Genomic DNA, 19,622 nt, shown 5'->3' on the forward strand with positions numbered 1-19,622 from the left:
GTGATAGGTTGGTATGGTATGGCTTGTATGTGGTTCGTGCAAATTGTGGGTCATGTTGTGTCAACTTATAGGCCGAGTCAAGCCATGCTTTCCTCCCTTGGGATACTTTGAGGGTCGGCTCGAGCCCACGCAGTCCTGTGCCATGCTATGAGCCGAATTGGTCTATGGGTTGAGCCCTGGGCCAAGCCATGCTTTTTTTTTTAATTTTGAAAAATAATGAAAATTTTAACATAAATTAAAAATAGATAAAAATAAAAAAGATCTTAAAATTTTATTTTATATGAAGTTTGATGTATACAATATTATTTATATATGCAATTATAAAATGAAATAATATAATAAAATTGAAAATAAAATTATATATTAATATATTATATAATTATTATATATAATGTATATACAAATCATATATATATAGTATATGTAAATATATATGGGTTGTGCTGGCACGCGGGCTGTGGGCTTACCAGCCTGCTCAGTCATGTCACGTTGGCCATGGACCTGAAACCCCAAGTCTTATATGGCCCATATGATCGTGTCATGCCTAACATGGCCCACAATCTATCATACCAGTCCGTGGGCTGCACGCCCGATTTACACCTCTAGATAAATAAATGACCCTATAATCAAAGATACATGTATATGAATTGCTCCTATAGATGTGAGCTAGATAGAAGGTGATATGTAATAGGTCCAAATAAAAAATGAACAACGAATGGAATAGTGGTTGTGGTTTCATGTGATTCAAAATACAACCACATCCCATGGCAAAACATGGCAACAACTCCTTTTCTGATCACAACAAATCCAACTATTATCAATAAGAAAATTGTTCCGTGATGATGCCATGATATTGTGGTATGTATTTTATTTTATTTATGTAAATTAAAACTCTCTTGTATAAATTTCATCAAAATGGGTTGATATCTCCAAATACAAAATGAGTTCTTGGGCACGAAAGGATTTGTGCATCAATAATAGTTCAAATTAAGGTTGCATTTGTAAATAATGCAAATAGAGTATAAATGCAAATATACAGAATGCATTTTGATCCATATAAATGCAAAATTGATTTAGTTTTGCATTATAAATTTACTCTCTTGTCAAACGACTTTTAGACTTTTAGCTGTAATGGATGCAAATACAAATCTTAAAATTGAAATACACATTTTTAATATTGATCACTTTGAGTGTAAATATTTACTTCCTTTTTTCCATGTAGAATTACCTCTCCTTTTTGAGTATAGACATGCCTTGAAATTTGTATTTTTTTCATTATCAATACACAATCACATTGTTTCCAAGCACTAGCAAAACTGAACCAAAGTATAGTATATATGCACTAAACCAGGATTTGCACTCTTTCCAAACGCAACTGGATCAATGGTTAAGTGGAATTTAATTACGCATGCCCTCCAATAGATTTTACAAAGTGCAAATTTGTATGAAACATGCTTTCTTGAGTTGCATGCATGGTCGAAAAAAGCTGATAGAACATAGGCTACAACAGACCATCTTTTAGAAATTGCTTTTTAAAAAGTCATTTTTCACTTTAAGAAAAGTGGGGAGCAGCAACCACTTATGACGAAACAGTGACGGAGGGAATGAATCCAACCTCGGAAAAACGTTCAGAAGTTCCACGATCCATTTTACACCCCCCAGCCCCCTATAATTCGAGGAATGGTAACGGGATGAGGATCATATTTTCTGTCCCCGCCTGACTTTATTAATTCTGACCCAAGATGAAGCCCAAGGCAATTCATGTTCTCGGTTCCGACCATGGTTTTTAAAACCTACTCGGTGACCGAATCCGCTAGGGGTTTGGTTATTGGGTCAAACAGTTCGACAGTTTGAACTGAATATTTGACCATTTTAATAAAAAGTCAAAAAATAAATAAAAAATGGTCAAAATTATTCGAATGGTTCAAACAGTTAATCGTCTGGTTCAGCAGTTCGTTGACCAAAATCAACAATTTTGGGGGAAAAACGGTTTTTCCTGTCCGACTGTCTGGTTCAGCCCAGTTTTGAAAACCATGATTCTAACTTTAAAGCAAATCCCTGTTCCTAACTCCAATCGGGTATCACTATCAATCCCGCTTCCTGTCAAGGCAATCTTTATTTCGACCTAAGAGGAAGCTCATACCTGAGGAAGACTTTTTTTTTTTATACAGAAGAGGAGAGATCACAATTAGGGGCGGATTAGAGCCGAGCTGAGCCGAATATCTAGCTATTCAAGCTTGGCTCGCCAAGGCGTTACGAGGCTCGAACTCGGTTCGAGCTAGAACCTTGAGCTTGAGCTCAGTTTGAGTCAAAAGCTCATAAGCTCGAACTCAATTCGGCTCAAGCTCTACTTGAGAAAAATGTTTTATAAAAATAAAAAAAGTTATATATAAAAATATTTTTTATTTGATATTTAAAAATTAAGAATTATAATAATTAGTTATTATTATATATATATATATTATTTTCTACAATTATTATTATTATTATTATATAGCTATTCGAATTCGACTAAATTAATAAATTAGCCTGTAAATTGAATTCGAACTCGACTCGAAGCTAAATTGAAACCGAGCCGAACTTGAATAGGTCATGAAGAGCTCGGCTCGTGGCCGCTGATTCACAATTCACACTTTCACAGCCAAATGAGGAACTCCTTCATGCATTAATAAAATAGATCTCTGGTCGGATGATCAGGGACAGTTGGAAGTGTTTTATTGGGTTAGTATAGAAGACAGTTAGTAGGAAATTAAATGCAGATCCCATGCCCACATATCCCTTTGCCTTATTGCCTAGAGGCTATATAAAGAGAGAGGACCATCCAATGTTGTATCACCACACACACAACACCATGGAAGTTGCTCAAGTTCTCCACATGAATGGAGGGATTGGAGAAACCAGTTATGCCTGTAACTCATCCCTCCAGGTATACCATCTTCTCCTTTAAATTGCTCAAAACAAGCTAACACTGATCATCTATCAGCTAAATTCTTGTTAGCCAGAGACTGAATTTTTCTTGTAATGTAGGGAAAGGCTATTTCCATGACCAAGCTCATAACTAAGGAGGCCATACTCCGCATCTGTTCCACCACTACTACTTTTCCTAAGAGCCTTGGGTTTGCTGACTTGGGTTGCTCCTCCGGACCCAACACCCTGGTGGTGGTCTCACACTTTATCAAAGTTGTCCACCAGAAATTTGCCAGCTGGGTCGTCCCACCCCGGAGCTCAACCTGTTCCTAAACGACCTTCCAGGGAATGACTTCAATACCATTTTCAGGTCCTTGCCCGGTTTCTTCAAGAAATTGAGGGAAGGCAATGGTGATGACGTGGGGTCATGTTTCATATCTGGAGTTCCAGGTTCCTTCTATGGCAGGCTTTTTTCAGGTCAGAGTCTTCACTTTGTTCATTCTTCATACTGTTTACATTGGCTATCTCAGGTGAGAGTCTATAAGATTATATATGTTTGGTGGTTTCATAGAAAATAAGAGATAACTAAAAGAAAGTTGAGGAAATTATTCAGAAATTAATTTAATACAAATTTAAAATTAATTAAACATGACGATTAATAAAAAAAACCCGTACGTTCATGCAAGATCTTGGGAATGTTTACTTGACGATTGGAAGCTGACCAAATGAAGATATGACAGGTTCCTCGGTTGCCGGAGATTAACAAGGGGAATATTTACTTGACGAAAACAAGCCCTCCAAGCGTTGTTAAAGCATATTTGAAACAATTTGAAAGAGATTTTTCAGTGTTCCTTAGATCAAGTTCAGAAGAATCGGTTCCCGGAGGGTGTATAGTTCTAACGCTTAGGGGTAGGAGGAGCGAAGAGCCCTCTAGCAGAGAGGGTGGTTATTCATGGGAACTGTTGGGACAAGCACTCAATGACTTGGTCTCACAGGTATGAAAAAAAATAAGAGCTTTATTAATTCTTTGAGCTTGGGGAGGAGGAAAAGAAAGAAGAAGAAGAAGAAGAAGAAGAGATCAAAAGCACTTCTAAATATTAAAATTAATTAATTGTCACAAAGATGGTATTATTTCCACTGTGTAGTAGATATTTATTTATTAATTTTTATCTGTTTTATATTTTTTTTGGTTTATTATGCAGGGATTAATAGAAGAGGAGAAAGTGAACACATTTAATATGCCCATATATATAGCATCTCCAAGCGAAATGAAGTCTGTGATAGAAAGAGAGGGATCCTTCGACATTGATAGACTCGAAACTTCTGAGATAAAGTGGAGAGAAGAAGATAACCTCGGTGATAATGAAGCAAACAAGCTGAGAGATGCAAACAACTTAGCCAGATATCTGAGAGCTGTGGCAGAACCATTGCTTGCTGATCACTTTGGGGAGGCTTTGATGGAGGAATTGTTTTGCAGGTTGAGGGAGATAGTGTCACCGTTTCCCTCACCAGAAGGAAATATAGAATTATTGGCCTCTCTTGAATAAAAGATTCATGTGTTTAATGTTTATATCATATTCCCTTGCAATAGTTTTCTTTTTATTTCCCACTCTACTACTTATTTTAGAATTTGGTCTTTCATTCTTATTTTTTAACTTTACTCCATGTGGATTGTGGAGGGACGATTACCTTAAAATTTTATTAACCATTATCAAAATAAAGGAAAATAAAAACAGGGGAAGACATAACCCACATTTCCCTGAATCCAAATAAAGAAAAACACTGCCTTTATTAGGAATAAGTCTCTATATTTTCTTTATGCAAATTATAGTGATTTAACAATAAATAACAAGCACACAATAGTAGAGGCAAATAGTCCAATACAAAACACACAATATTAGGGGACACCAAGATTTACGTAAAATACCCCTCAACCTGAGGATACAAATCATGGGACTAAAGTCCAGTAATCCACCATCAACAATAATAATGGGGTACAATGTTTTACCATCTAGATGAAACAAAATGATAATTAGACATAGATGGATTCTAATAACAAGCATCATAGCAAAAGATAAATAGCAAATAACAAATTTCTCACAAAAAATGAATGCACAACAGAGAAGAAAAGGTGCTAATTAAAAATTAATTCCAGTCTTCTTTGTTCCGGTCCTTGTAATATCTTCTCCTTTCCAAAGACCTTATCAAAACCCCTTTTCTTTCTCTCATATTTTTCTTAGAGAACCATTGACATGTTGAGAGAACTCACTCAATTCATCAAATGCACAAAAATGTATTGGCTTTTAAGACATACCAATACAAAGCCTTTTTGGTTTCTACTTTTTGTCTTCTTCACTTCACTTTTCCTTTTGTCTTTATGAATAGGTCCCACTTCATAAGAAGGGAACACCAACAATTCTCCCCTCCCAACTTATGAGAAGGGTTGCACTATGCCCAAATCTACAACAATACTCAAATACATCTTTTTGTAAAGCATTGGTCATCATATCCAACCCATTCTCGTCAGTGTTAACTTTGTCAAGTTGTACTTCTTTTTCTTCAAAAACATCTTGAATCCAATTATACCACACATCAATATATTTAAACTTAGAGTGGAAACAAGTAGATGACACTTGAACTATCACAATAGAATGTGAACATTTCTTTCTTCAAATCGATTTCATTGAAGAACCTCATCATCCACAATATCTCCTTACAAGCCTCTCTAACAATTATATACTCAGCTTTTGTACTTCATAAAGCTACACATTTTTGCAACTTGGATTGTCATGACACCGTTTCTTCAATAAAAGTAAACAAGTAACCTGATGTAGACCTTTTGGAGTCAATGTCACCTATAATATCAATATCTCTAAACCTTTCAAGCATAGGTCTACCCCCACCTAAACATAAGCACACCTTAGATGTATACCTGAGAATCCACTCCACTAGTAGTCAATGTTCTTTGTTAGAATTGGCAAGAAATCTAATAACAACACCAACTGCACTATTATATCCAACCTATTACAAATAATAACATATATAAGGCTTCCTATGATAAATGCATAAAGAATGTTCTTCATTTCTTCTTTTTTTTCTCATTCTCTGGACTTTGATCACTAGAAAAATTGAAGTGACTTGCCAATAAAGTATTAACTGATTTTTCCTTGTCCATACAAAATCTCTCAAGCACCTTTTTAATGTAACTATCTCTCTCAAATTTCTTGTCACATGAAATCTTAACAACTTCTTTAACCTATCATTTTTTGCCTTATCTTACCCAACAATCAACATGTCATCAACCTAAAGTAGAAGAATGATAAAATCATTATTAAAAAATACTTAGTGAAAACAAATGATATGAGGTTGTTTTTCCATACCATATTCCATCATAAAGGATTCTAATTTCTGGTACCATTGCCCTAGAGCTTGTTTCAAGCCATACAAACTCTTAACTTACAAATCAGGTATTCTTTCCCTTAGACTACAAGGCCTTTTGGTTGTTCCATGTATATGTCTTTTTCCAAATCACCATGGAGAAAAGTTGTCCTAGCATCTAATTTTCAACACCCTTTTTCTGCCCCAATCCCTTCACAACCAACCTTGCCCTATATCTTGGTTGTAAGCTCTTTTCTTTATGACTTGACATGTACCCCCATTTGTTCTTGAGTACCTTCTTACCCTTGGGGTTTTAGGGACTATTCATGCTAAATGTCATAGTTCTTACAATAATTTTAAAATGGATATCTATGTTCAACACAATTGTCAATACGGATAAACTTGAGAGGTCCTCTTGTTTCTTTTTCAACCATAGCATGAAAATCTTTAAAGACATCAAATACTTGATCTTTAACTTCAAAGTATAAATCCATACTTTTATACTAGTATAATTTGTGAAAGTAATAATGTAAAAGACACCAGCAAAAGTTTTAACTTTCATAGGCCCACAAACATCAAAATGAATCAATTCTAAAGCATGATTTCTTCTATGAGGAGAATTTTGAAATAACACTCCATTTTGTTAATCAGCTTAACAATGAATACTTGTATTAAAATGTGTACCTTTCATGCTGATTAAGATATTTTTCTTGACAAGAATTTTCATTCTCTTCTCACTCATGTAGCCTAGTCATTTGTCACAATTTTGTAGAGATTTCCTTCTCCATAATGTTTAGTTCACCTTTGGACATGTGTCCTTATGTACGATAGAGAGTGCAACACATCTTGACTTTTGCTACCATAAGAGCTTGTATAGTCTCAACAACTTAGTATATGTCATGACATGCTAAATTGATGCAACTCTTTACAACTTATAAGAATAGTGATATCTCCACTTGTAATAGCAGTGATATATTTTTCTTCATTCTTTTCACTTTGTTTATTTTCTTCCTTTTTATCTCTCTAAAGTTCCCAACACTCACTACCCTTGTAAAGGTCTTGTTCTTGCATGAAAGCATGTAATGTCTTTCTTCTTGAATTTGCCTCTAGCCTTGTCACGGCTATGAAGACCTCTACTTTGGCTTTTACCCTAGCTTTCTATAAGAAGAACATCTGGTTTTGGTCAGTGGTTTTCTTCTTATCTCCTTATTGAGTAAACTACTTTTTATCATACTTATTGTCATTATTCCACCAAGTGCAGAATTACTAAGATATACAACAAGTGTCTCCCAACTTTCCAACAACAAACAGAGCAAGAATAGAGCTTGAAGCTCATTATCCAACACCATCTTCATTGATGAGATTAATTGGTTTACAATGTTTTACATTTGATTCAAGTGTTTAATGATGGAGATACCTTCCTTATACTTCAAAATTTACAAGCTTCTTAATCAAGAAAGCCATATTGTCAATGGTTTTCATCTAATACAAATCTTCCAACTTGTTCTAAAATTAAACGATTGAAGTTTCATTTGTTACAAGGTGATAAATACTATCATCAAACCATTGTTCTAATAAAAGTAACTGCTTTCAAATCAAGGAATTTCATGTCGTCATTGGACAAATCTTTCAACTTGCTATTGTCACCTCTCATAGGTGCATACAAGTCTCTATAAAGAAATTAGTCCTTCATTTTTTGTTTTCAAAAAGACTAATTCCTTCCATTTAACAAAATCATTCGAACCAAACCTCCTCCAAAAATTTACACAAGAACCAAGTGCTCTAATACTAGTTTGTTGGGAATAAATCCCTATGTTTTCTTTATGCAAACCAAAGAAATTTAATAACAAATAACAAACAATAGTAAGGGATACTGAGATTTACATGGAAAACCCCCTCAAAGTGAGGGTAAAAACCATGGGACTAGAGTACAAATCTTTCACTTTCAACAATAATACGATGTTTTTCTTTCTACATACAACTAAATAATATACATCAAGAAAAATTTTAGATTCCATCAACAAACATCGTCAACAAAGATGATAGCAAACAATATATTTGTCACCAAGAGTAGGTGCACAACAAAGAACCAAGAAGGTGTGTTTAAAAAAAAAAAAGATTTTTATCTTCTTCTTTTTAGCCCTTGTAATATCTTCTCTTTCCCAAAGTCCTTTTCAAAACCCCTTTTCATTCTCTAGTTTTTTTCTAGAGAGATATTAAGAGTGTTGAGGGAGATCATCCAATTCATTGAATGCACTAATCTATATTGGCTTGCAAGAGAAGCCAATACAAAGCTTTTTTTGGTTCCTACATTTTGTCTTTTTCACTATACTTTTTTTGGTCTTTATTAGTGGGTCTCACATCGTAACGAGAGAACCCCAACACTCTTGACATCTCAACCCAACCCATTACAAAGATAAAACAACTAAGAAAATCTAATTGTAGATGTAGGCAAACCAACAATGGAATTCCTAGCAAACAGAAACTCTACATACACTCTAAAAACATGGGAATCCAACTGCACATTAGGGACATCTCAACATGAATTTAACATGCATATATCGAAAGATATTCCCAATATACAACTAGATAATATGTGAGCAGCGTTTTTGCTTGTAGGAGATCCAAGCTCGACAAATCATGCATGTCCTTGTTCCTGGTGTTGTTTTGCAACTAAAAGTAATTTAAATAAAAGAATCCTCTCTCTTGCTAAATGCCTTGGTTGGCAAGAGCATCTACATGCAAGTTTCCTGGCCTCCCTATATACATAAGAGAAAGAGATATTAAGGCCACTTTATCTCTAATCTTTTAGAGGTGATAATGGATAAACCACCAAGGAGGGGGGACTTCACCGTTCATGATGTCCACTAAAAGTTTGTTATCACTCTTAGCAACAACAACGTAGGCATTGAAGTGTAAGTATAGATTCAAACAGTCACTAAGGGCATATAACTCAGCTTGAGGAGATGTGTAGGTACCATATAGAAATTTACAAAACAACCTATGAAATCTCTTTTATCCTCTTGAATAATTCCACCCCTTCCTCCTATACCCGAATTAATTACCTCTAAAGGCTCCATTTATATTCAACTTAACCTACAGCCAAAGGGTACCACTTTATCCATTTAATCTTCTTGAGAACAATATGCTTAAGGGGGACATGAATGATAATAGCCCACGCCTATTATTATCAAGAACATGAGGAGAGGGAGCCAAAGAATTGAACTCATAGAGCCAAGTCTTGATACGATCTATGACTCCACTAATAGCCCATTGCCCAACTCGGTTATTCCTTCTATTTTTCTTTGGGAGGTTTGGGTTGAAAGTAGGGTTGTCAATGGAATGGATATTATAAGTCCAATGAACCCATTACGAATGGAAAAGGTCCAATTTAATCCGGTGAATACTTAATTTGGACCATTTTGGACTAGTCCAATTTAACATCTGGATTGTCCAATCTGTTCAAATTAGTTTTAATTTAGATTCGGTCCAACCCAAATCTAGACCATTGACAGTTTGACACATGTACTTTTATCTTTTATCAATGGATTGGATATTGGTTCAGTCCCACCTAGTCTAATATAAATCCATTACAAATGGACCAGGTCCCATGCTAGTCCAATAATAAAAAGATTGGATCATTAAGTCTGGACTAGTCTAACTTAATGCCCTATTGGTCCATCCAACTGGTTCAATTTGATTTTGATTTGGGCAGGTCAACCCAAACTGGGTCCAAATTTATTCCTATGAAGGTAGAGCTATAGCCACATTGATTCTTACTTTTTTAATAGAGATAATAACTTCTAAACTCTTTAATCGAGATTAATTCTATTTTGTAAGGTTTAGGATATTGGTGACTACGCTCATTATAGTTGCTCTATCATCCCAACATAAATGATGCACGTATTTCTTCTATTTTAGTGTATATGATTCAAAGTTTTAAAGGGGCATTCTAGTCTTTACCTTTCATAGTGCCTAATGTATCTGAAATTATTCTAAACAGTTTTCTAGTTTAATTTACATTTCAAGTAAATTTCATCAAATAGTGGAATGGAATTACCGAATCTACCCTGAGAACTAGTAGTACCACAGCAAATTCCTAGTAAGAACTTGCAACTTTTAGTTGTCACTATGTTAATGGTTCGGGTCCACATTACAGTAATTTTCATCAAGTTTTGACTACCGCTAGAAGTCCTTAAAACTGCCGTTAGAAATTTTATCGGCAGTTGGCAATCTGCCGCTAAAAGAACTGTTGTTAGACGTTCTAGCGGCAGTTTTCTCGGCTGTCGGTACAAATATAAAACTCAGCAGCAGTCACATAAAATGGCTTGGTGTCAATGCTATGTGCAAGATTTTAGATGGTTGTAACCATTTAATGAACTAGACTTACAAAAAACTCTCTCTGTATGATCAAGGTGTAAGTTTGTACATTCCCAGTGTATAGGGTAGGGTTACTTTGGAAAAGCCACCTGAAAGCACTATGAACATGGGATGAATCATTTTTTTATTTGCCTTCTGCATACACCCCTAAAATAGTAGTGAGATTTCTTTTACTCTTCTACGTATTAAACAATAAGCCCATAGTACTCTTGTTGATTTGGGGAAGACTGCCAATTATTAGAATTTTTTAAATAATTGCCTTTTTTTATAAGAAAGTTATTGCTTATTGGTTTAATTTATTTCCATTATAATTAGTTTCTTAAATAAATTACCATTCACTAACCATCTCCAATTGTGTAGCCCTAGGTTAAGATATCAAAAATCTATAAATGAAAACTCTTTTTATAACCATCACCTAGATGAAAAGTTGTATGTATCCCCCAAAAATTTAATCAAGGATTATAAATTTACCTGCTTGAGCTTTAGAAAACCCTACAAAGACCAAAGGCATGAAGACTAATTGCAACATAAGGAAAACCTAGGTAAAGACAGTAATTAACCTGGTTAAGCTGTGGGAGATACCTGCAAGGACAAGATCGAAAGGTACAAAAACTCTTTAAGGACTAAACCAGATAGTAGAAAAACCTAATCGGGAATCTCTATGACTTTTGCTACAGAAACACCTAAATGGCCATTGCTGATCCTAAAGGTTCTTTATGACACAAGATGGCTAATAAAACTCACAACTTCTAAATTTTGAAGATGTAATCTATAACCCCAATCTATTGATCAAAAATCTACAAAAGCAAGTGATATCGTTAGGTGAAAGAAGTACTCGGTGGAGAACAAAAATAAAATCAAATGGTGACATTGACCAAATAGATTTACCTATGGTGGGATGCTGTCCGGTGGTTTTAATCTCAGCCAAGAAGGAGACGGCTATATGAAATTCGATTGAGAGAGAGATAGAGACAAGTCTTGATTTACTTATTTGGTGGAGAATAGAAATAAAAAATGGTGAGATCGATCGAATAGAAACACACACAGATTTACCTCTGGTCGGATTTCGTCCGTTGTGCATTGGTGTTAAGCTCAGCCGAGGAGACAATGGTGGTATGAAATTAGACCGAGAGAGAGAGAGAGAGAGTGAGATATACATAGAGGGCAGGAAGAGAATGAAATGTGGAGAGAAGAGATCCAAGGGAGGAATCCCAACTCTCAATTCGCACATTTTATGTAGCGGCAGTCCATTTATCTTTAGCGGTAGTTTTAATAGACTGCCGCTAAAGACCAATATTTTTAGCGGCAGCCTCTGTTTATCCCCCTCAAAGCTGCTGCTAGAAATGCTCTTTCTTATAGTGCCAATGCAGAAAAGGCTTAACCCAAATCTGACCAAGGCTGACTCAAGACACCAAACCAGCCGATAAATTACCCCAACTATACTTATTTGATTAACATCATTACTTATACTCTATAAATGATAAACTCTCAGTCCCAAGATATATGAGACAACAAAATTTTGTCTCCTAGGACACCCTAAAAAATAAATTTAAGGCTTAATTTGGAAAGCATAACAAGAAGCTAGGTTGAACTTGATAATTTCATTAGAGCAAATTGTTCTATATATACAAGTTATAGAACTTGATAATTTCACAATAAACCCGAAGTCACTAAATTCAAACACAATGTTATTGTTGGAGAAGATGGGGTCACTGTAACTTTGGAGGAGAACCTCTGAGGCGCGTCTGAAGACACTGTCTTTAGAACGTTATTTGCCCCCACTCAGTTTTACTGAGTTTGCTATTGAGTTACAAGCAAATTCGTTCCCAGGATACAACAGAGCCTTGGGCGAGAATCTACAACCAGCAAAGTTGAAGAGTCTCCAAAGAAACCTTCTGTGAGACTGTAGCTGACCGGACTGAGAGAGAGAGAGATAGTGAATTTCAAAATTGTGTGTTTTGGAGTCTGATTCATGCTCCTTAAATAATTTGTGAAGAGGTATGAGGAAAAGCTAGGTGCTGGTTTAGAGAAGGCACCTTGAACAGTCACAATTTCAAATATTGTGATTGTTTAAAATGTTGTTAACAGTTGGTGACTGTAAACTTTGAATTGTGCCTCTTGATCACACTCGATCGAATCGTGACCATTGATCTCATCAACGGTGATCAACGGTCATCAACGCACCAAAACTAGAGCCGCCCATCGCGAGCCACGCGGGTGCGCGAAAAGTGCGAGCAAAGTGCGCCTCTAAAGCACTTCATTACACCACACACACGCATGCACACGCGTGCACGCGCATTACGTAGTATCGAATCCCCATACTCTCCTCTACTAATTCTAAGGAGTGTAAATCAGCTTCTATTGAAATAATGAAAACAAACATTGTAATTATCCAATTTGGGACAAGTTCAAAACTGGGTTTCTTTTTGTAAGAGAAAAACTCATTTTTCAACCAAGTGTGTAGGTGCAATTTCTCATGTAATTGACCAATCAAACCCATTGGATTTAATCTCTTATGAGATTAAAATCCAACAATCCCCCACATTGATTGATCAATTACATAGTTCTCTCTCAATCCAAACTACTATGACCTAGTTATGCATACAAAAGGTGTTTATCAACTTAAACCTCTTGTTAGTATAGTTATCTCAGAGCCTTGTCAAAGTTATTGGTGGTAAGACCTTAAACCAACTACTTTCAAGATAGACCAGAGACACCTATACACATAAAAATGTTCAGTCTCTGCAAGAGTTTCAAATTTTGCTCAGCACTGTTATGGCCATGTGCTTCTTTCCTGGTTTCATGAACAATCCCGAGAGCAAACACAAACCCTCATGAGAAGCGGCACCACTTCTATGTTCACATAGGTGAAGTTCCACTATGTGCTCCGTTATTTGACACATTTCAGAACTTCATTAAGAGTTTATCTCAACCTCTCATCATAACGGACAGTACTGTTTATGTTGTGATGGAAAATTTCTCAATGTCAGTACTAACAGTCACATTGTTGTAACTTGTTGTTACCCATTAAACCCAATACTGATGGCATTTCAATTCAGGTTGGGTTACCATTACAGGTGACTAAGTAAAGGGTTTTAATCACATCTCTTTGGTTGTCATTCTCATCAATTCTCTAGCTAAACCCTTGGTAGGAGGATCAGCCAAGTTTTTACTTGACCTCACATAGGTTATAGTGATGACTCCATCTTGAATCAGTTGCCTAACAAATTCATGTCTCAGACTTATATGTCTGGACTTACCATTGTAGGTATCACTGTAGGCCATTGACATAGTTGCCTTACTATCACAGTAAATGGAAATTAGAGGCATAGGACTAGGCCAAAGTTTTATATCCAATAATAAATTCCTAATCCATTCAGCCTATTTTCCAACAGGCGCTAAGGCTATGAATTCGGATTCCATGGTCGAGTGAAATATACAAGTGTCTCTTGGATGTCCAAGAGATCACACCCCCACCAAGGACAAAAATCCATCCAGATGTGGACTTGTTATCTCCATTACCGGTAGTCCAACTTGCATCAGTGTACCCTTCTAGTATAGCTAGATAATCACAATCAAACAAGTCAAGTTCCAAGGTTCTCTTGAGATACCCAAGAACTCTCCCAACTGTCTTCTAGTGCTCTACACCGGGATTACTTGTAAACCGATTGAGTTTACTTACTACAAATGCAATATCAGGTCTGGTACAAAGCATAGCATACATCAAGCTCCCTACTGCACTAGCATACTCAAATTGTGCAATTGTTCTACTAGTATTTTCTACTAGCTTTATACTAGAATTATATGGCGTGCTATATTCTTTAAACCCTAAATGCTTAAATTTCTCAAGTACTTTCTCAATATAATGTGATTGGCTTAATGCATAGCCCCTACTATGCTTTTTAACTTTTATTCCCAAGATGGTATCTACTTCTCCTAAATCTTTCATCTTGAAAACAGATGATAAGTAGTTTTTAGTTTCATTTATGCCAATCATATTTGTACCCACAATAAGCATATCATTCACATAAAAACACACAATTACTCCATATTTTTTAGTGAATTTTGAGTGTATGCATCTATCAGCACTATTATGTTTAAAACCAAAAGATAGAATGCAAGAATCAAATTTCTCATGCCACTGTTTAGGTGCTTGTTTTAATCCATATAGTGATTTAACCATTTTACAGACTTTCTTCTCGTTTCCAAGAAGAACAAATCCTTCTAGTTGTTCCATGTAAACCTCTTTATTTAAATCACCATTTAAGAAAGCAGTTTTAACATCCATTTGGTGAACAGATAAGTGATAAATGGATGCTAATGCTATAAGTGTTCTAATAGAAGTTGTTCTAGCCACTGGTGCATAGGTGTCAAAGTAATCAATCCCTTCCTTTTGACTAAATCCTTTGGCTACCAATCTAGCCTTAAAAGTTTGCACAGTTTCATCAGTGTTGTATTTTCTTTTAAACACCCATTTACATTTTATTGGTTTTGATCCTAGAGGCAGATCTACTAGTACTCATGTGTTATTTGACATTATTGAATCCATTTCATCATTTATAGCTTCCTTCCAAAAGGCAACATCTCTAGAGGTCATGTCCTCACTATAGGTTTTTGGATCATTTTCAATGTTTAGAACAATGGGTATTTTATTTAAAATCTTCTCTCTATCAGCCTCAACCAAAAATACAATTGACTATGTAGAGATAAAATCTGAACCTAAGTGTTTTTCTATTCTTTGTCTTTGACTTCTTCTAAGTCCTATTGTAGGTGTTATAGTTGTGTCATTTCTTCTTTCTGTCTCGTTATTATCAACAGGTATTGAGATCTGAGTTTCTCTGTCATTTTCTGTGGATTCATTTTCTGCAGGTTCAGAACACAGTTTATTTTCAAAGAATTCAACATTTCTAGTTTCAATTATTATGTTGGGCTCTAAGTCTAGAAGCCTATAGGCCTTGCTATGTTCTGCATATCCAACAAACATACTTTTCTTAGCTCTGAGTCCTAATTTGGTTCTTTTAGGATCTGGAACTCTATAATATGCTAAACACCCCCACACTTTTAGATATGCTAAATTAGGTTTTCTTTCTGTCCATAATTCATATGGGCATTTGTTATTAACTCTAGAAACAATTCTATTATGTAAATGACAGACTGTTAGGAGTGCTTCCCCCCACATATTTAAGGGTGCATTAGCTTTTAACAATATGCAATTTATCATTTCTGTAAATATTCTAGTTTTCCTTTCAGCCAGGCCATTCTGTTGAGGGGTATAGGGAGCAGAACACTGATGTATTATTCCAAATTCTTCACAGAAAAAATTATACTCATTTTTAAAGTATTCAGCATCCCTATCACTTCTAAGGATTTTAATTTTCTTTTCTAGTTGATTTTCAACTTCAGTCTTATATATTTTAAACATGTCAAAGGCTTCATCCTTAGTTCTCATAAGGTAGACATAGGTGTACCTAGAAAAGTCATCTATAAATATTATGAAGTATCTCTTGCCTCTTCTAATTAATACACCATTGAATTCACAGATGTCAGAATGGATTAGTTCTAGAAGTTGAGAATTTCTCTCAACACTAGGGAAAGGTTTCTTAGCCATTTTAGATTTTACACATGTTTCACATTTTTCAGTTGATTCATTACTGTAAGCAATTATACCTAGTTTGCTCATGTTCTTTATAGATTTAAAATTCAAGTGTGCTAATCTATCATGCCATAAAGAGAAAGAATCAACAATATAAGTAGAAAATTTTCCTTCATTAATACTTAATTTGAACATACCATTACAACCATATCCCTTTCCAACAAACATCCCATTCTTGGATATGATTAGTTTGTCGGATTCAAAGACAACTTTGAATCCCCTCTTACAAACAAGATTTATTGAGACCAAGTTCTTTCTAATATCAAGAACATGGAGAACATTCAGGAGAGTCAGTGTCTTTCTAGAAGTGAAGTTCAACTCTACGCTGCCTCTTCCAACAGCTTTGGCACATGTTTGGTTTTCCATTTGTACCTCCTGGCCATCAGTCACTTCTTCATATGTCTTAAATAAGGACTTGTCCTTACAAACATGGACTGTGGCGCCTGAATCAAACCACTGTCCAGAAGACGATTCTGCCATGTTGACTTCAGTAATCATGACCATGAGATTGTCTTCTACCATGTTCATAGACTTGGTTCTGCCTTTCCGATGTCGGCAGACTCGGGCATAATGCTTCTTCTTTCCACAAACATAGCATGATCCTTTTCTTATTATTGTTCTTTTTGAAGTTCCCATCCTTCTTCTTTACTTGTAATGCAGGGTTAGTCTTCTTTGATCCGTTTTTCACAAAATTTACCTTAGAGTTCAGCATACTGGTCAGGGTCTTATCCCTATTGTCTCTAATTCGAGACTCTTCTTTAATACGAAGGTGTTGCTGAATTTGCTCCAAGGTAAGTTCTTCAGCCTTGTGCAGAAGCTTCTTCCTGTAATCCTTCCAAGAGGGTGGAAGTTTGGTAATGATTGCTCCCACTTGGAAAGATTCAGGAAGGATGATGTTAAGGGATCGAATTTTATTGACTATCACCTGTAGCTCATGAACTTGCTCCAGTATAGGTTATGGTCGTTCATGGTGAAATCAAAGTATTTTGCAATAAGATACTTATTTGTACCTGCTTCTTGCACCTTGTATTTGAATTCCAGGGCCTTCCAGATTTCTTTTGGAGATAGCCAGTCTGATAAAGCATTCAGTATGTGTCCTCAGCACAGAAGTGAGTCATCTTCCCATTTTGCTCTTTCCTTATTTAGTTTCTTAGAGTCTTTGTTAGTGAGTTCAGGAAGTGATTGCAGATTTGGGTCCAACAGATAATATAGCTTTAGTGTGGTCAGAAAGAAGATCATCTTGTCTTGCCATCGGCTGAAATTTGCTCCATCAAACTAGTCTAGTCGAACAAGATCTTGGTTCATCATCTTGATCGAAGTCATGCTTGCTTCCGCCTCCATTGCAGAATAACGTTCTAAAATTATTGGAGAAGATGGGGTCACTGTAACTTTGGAGGAAAAGCTCTGAGGTGCATCTAAAGACACTATCTTTAGAACGTTATTTGCCCCCACTCAGTTTTACTGAGTTTTCTATTGGGGTACAGGCAAATTCGTTCCCAGGATACAACAGAGCCTTGGGCGAGAATCTGCAACCAGCAAAGTTGAAGAGTCTCCAAAGAAACCTTCTGTGAGACTGTACCAGACCGGATTGAGAGAGAGAGAGAGAGAGATAGTGAATTTCAAAATTGTATGTTTTGGAATCTGATTCATGCTCCTTAAATAATTTGTGAAGAGGTATGAGGAAAAGGTAGGTGTTGGTTTAAAGAAGGCACATTGAACAGTCACAATTTCAAATATTGTGACTGTTTAAAAAGTTGTTAACATTTGGTGGCTGTTAACTTTGAATTGTGCCTCTTGATCACACCCGATCGAATCGTGACCATTGATCTCATCAACGATGACCAACGGTCATCAATGCACCAAAACTAGAGCCGCCCATCGCGAGCCACGCGGGTGTGCGCAAAGTGCACCTCTAAAGCGCCTCATTGCGCCACACACACGCGCGCACACACGTGCACGCACATTGCGCGGTATCAAATCCCCATACTCTCCTCTACTAATTCTAAGGAGTGTAAATCAACTCCTATTGAAATACTGAAAACAAACCTTGTAATTATCCAATGTGGGACAAGTTCAAAATTGAGTTTTTTTTTTGTAAGAGAAATTTTGAGTTTTCAACCAAGTGTGCAAGTGCAATTTCTCATGTAATTGACCAATCAAACCCATTGGATTTAATCTCTTATGAGATTAAAATCTAATAGTTATTATCATAGAAAAATTTACGAATAGATAGAAGATTTTTTGTTACGTTGCGGACATGAAGTATATTCTTTAAATGAAAAGAATGAATAGGAGTATGCAGAAAGAAATCCCCAGTATGATAAATGTCCAAACCTATGTTGTTTCCAATGGCTATTTTGTCATTCCCCAACTCGGAAGTGAGATGATGAGTTGTGCCCATGTCTGGGTACCAATCATAGTCTATAGTGTTTAGTGTATGAGTTGCAAACAAGGCTTTCAAGTTGGTAGATGAGTTAGATGCTTGAAATGCTAGATCAAAGGATGGAAGCAAAGGAGAGTTGAGTGCCCTTAGAGATTCCATGATAAGGATGGAAGCAAGGTAGGTGGCCTATTTTGTCATTGTCATGATAAGGATTGTGAATGGAGAGATTCCCCAACTCGAAAGTGGAATGATGAGTTGCGCCCATGTTTGGGTTCCAACCAAAGTCTATAGTGTTTGACGTATGAATTTGCAAACAAGGCTTTCAAGTTGGTAGATGAGTTAGATGCTTGAAATGCTAGATCAAAGGATGGAAGCAAGGGAGAGCAGAGTGTCCTTAGAGATTCAAAATTTTAAGAATCTCACATCTCTCCTCTTTGCTTCTTTGTTTTTTTCTTTTCTCTCTTCTCTCCTCTTGAATGTAGGTGAAGAGCTCTTCTCCCACATTACTTGGGAAAGAGATAGACTTGAGCATATTTGTAGACTTCTTGCTTCCTCTATGGGTAGAGACCCATAGGAGGAAAGCACTACCACTTTCCTCTATGGGGGTGCATTTCACACACGCGCGCACTTGCTTCTTCTCGGGTCAGGTTGGGGTGCGGCTGTACACACGTGCCACACCCTATCACTTTCCTCCCTAACCATTTGTTTCTTATCTACTGTTTGAACTTAAATTTAATTTTATTTTTAAACTTTTTCTTCCTCTTCTATTTGCATCTCTTCAAACAGGTGCTTGTTCTAGAAAGACACATCTCAATCTGTGAACAGGCATCTCTATGTTTGTTCGGGTGACTGAAAGCACTTCATAAATAAAGTGTTGGTCAACCTAGTGACACGCAACACACACAACATAGTTTTTATCTT

At 36.1% G+C, this 19,622-nt stretch overlaps 1 pseudogene; it reads left to right on the forward strand.

Moving 5' to 3' along the window:
• The first annotated feature begins 2,851 nt into the window (after nt 1-2,851).
• LOC148867200 (S-adenosyl-L-methionine:benzoic acid/salicylic acid carboxyl methyltransferase 1-like) lies at nt 2,852-4,454 on the forward strand (annotated as a pseudogene).
• Nucleotides 4,455-19,622: the final 15,168 nt, after the last annotated feature.

This window comes from Nelumbo lutea, chromosome 3, assembly GCF_056320005.1.
Source record: "Nelumbo lutea isolate HS-2025 chromosome 3, American lotus-T2T, whole genome shotgun sequence".
Taxonomy (NCBI): Eukaryota; Viridiplantae; Streptophyta; class Magnoliopsida; order Proteales; family Nelumbonaceae; genus Nelumbo; species Nelumbo lutea.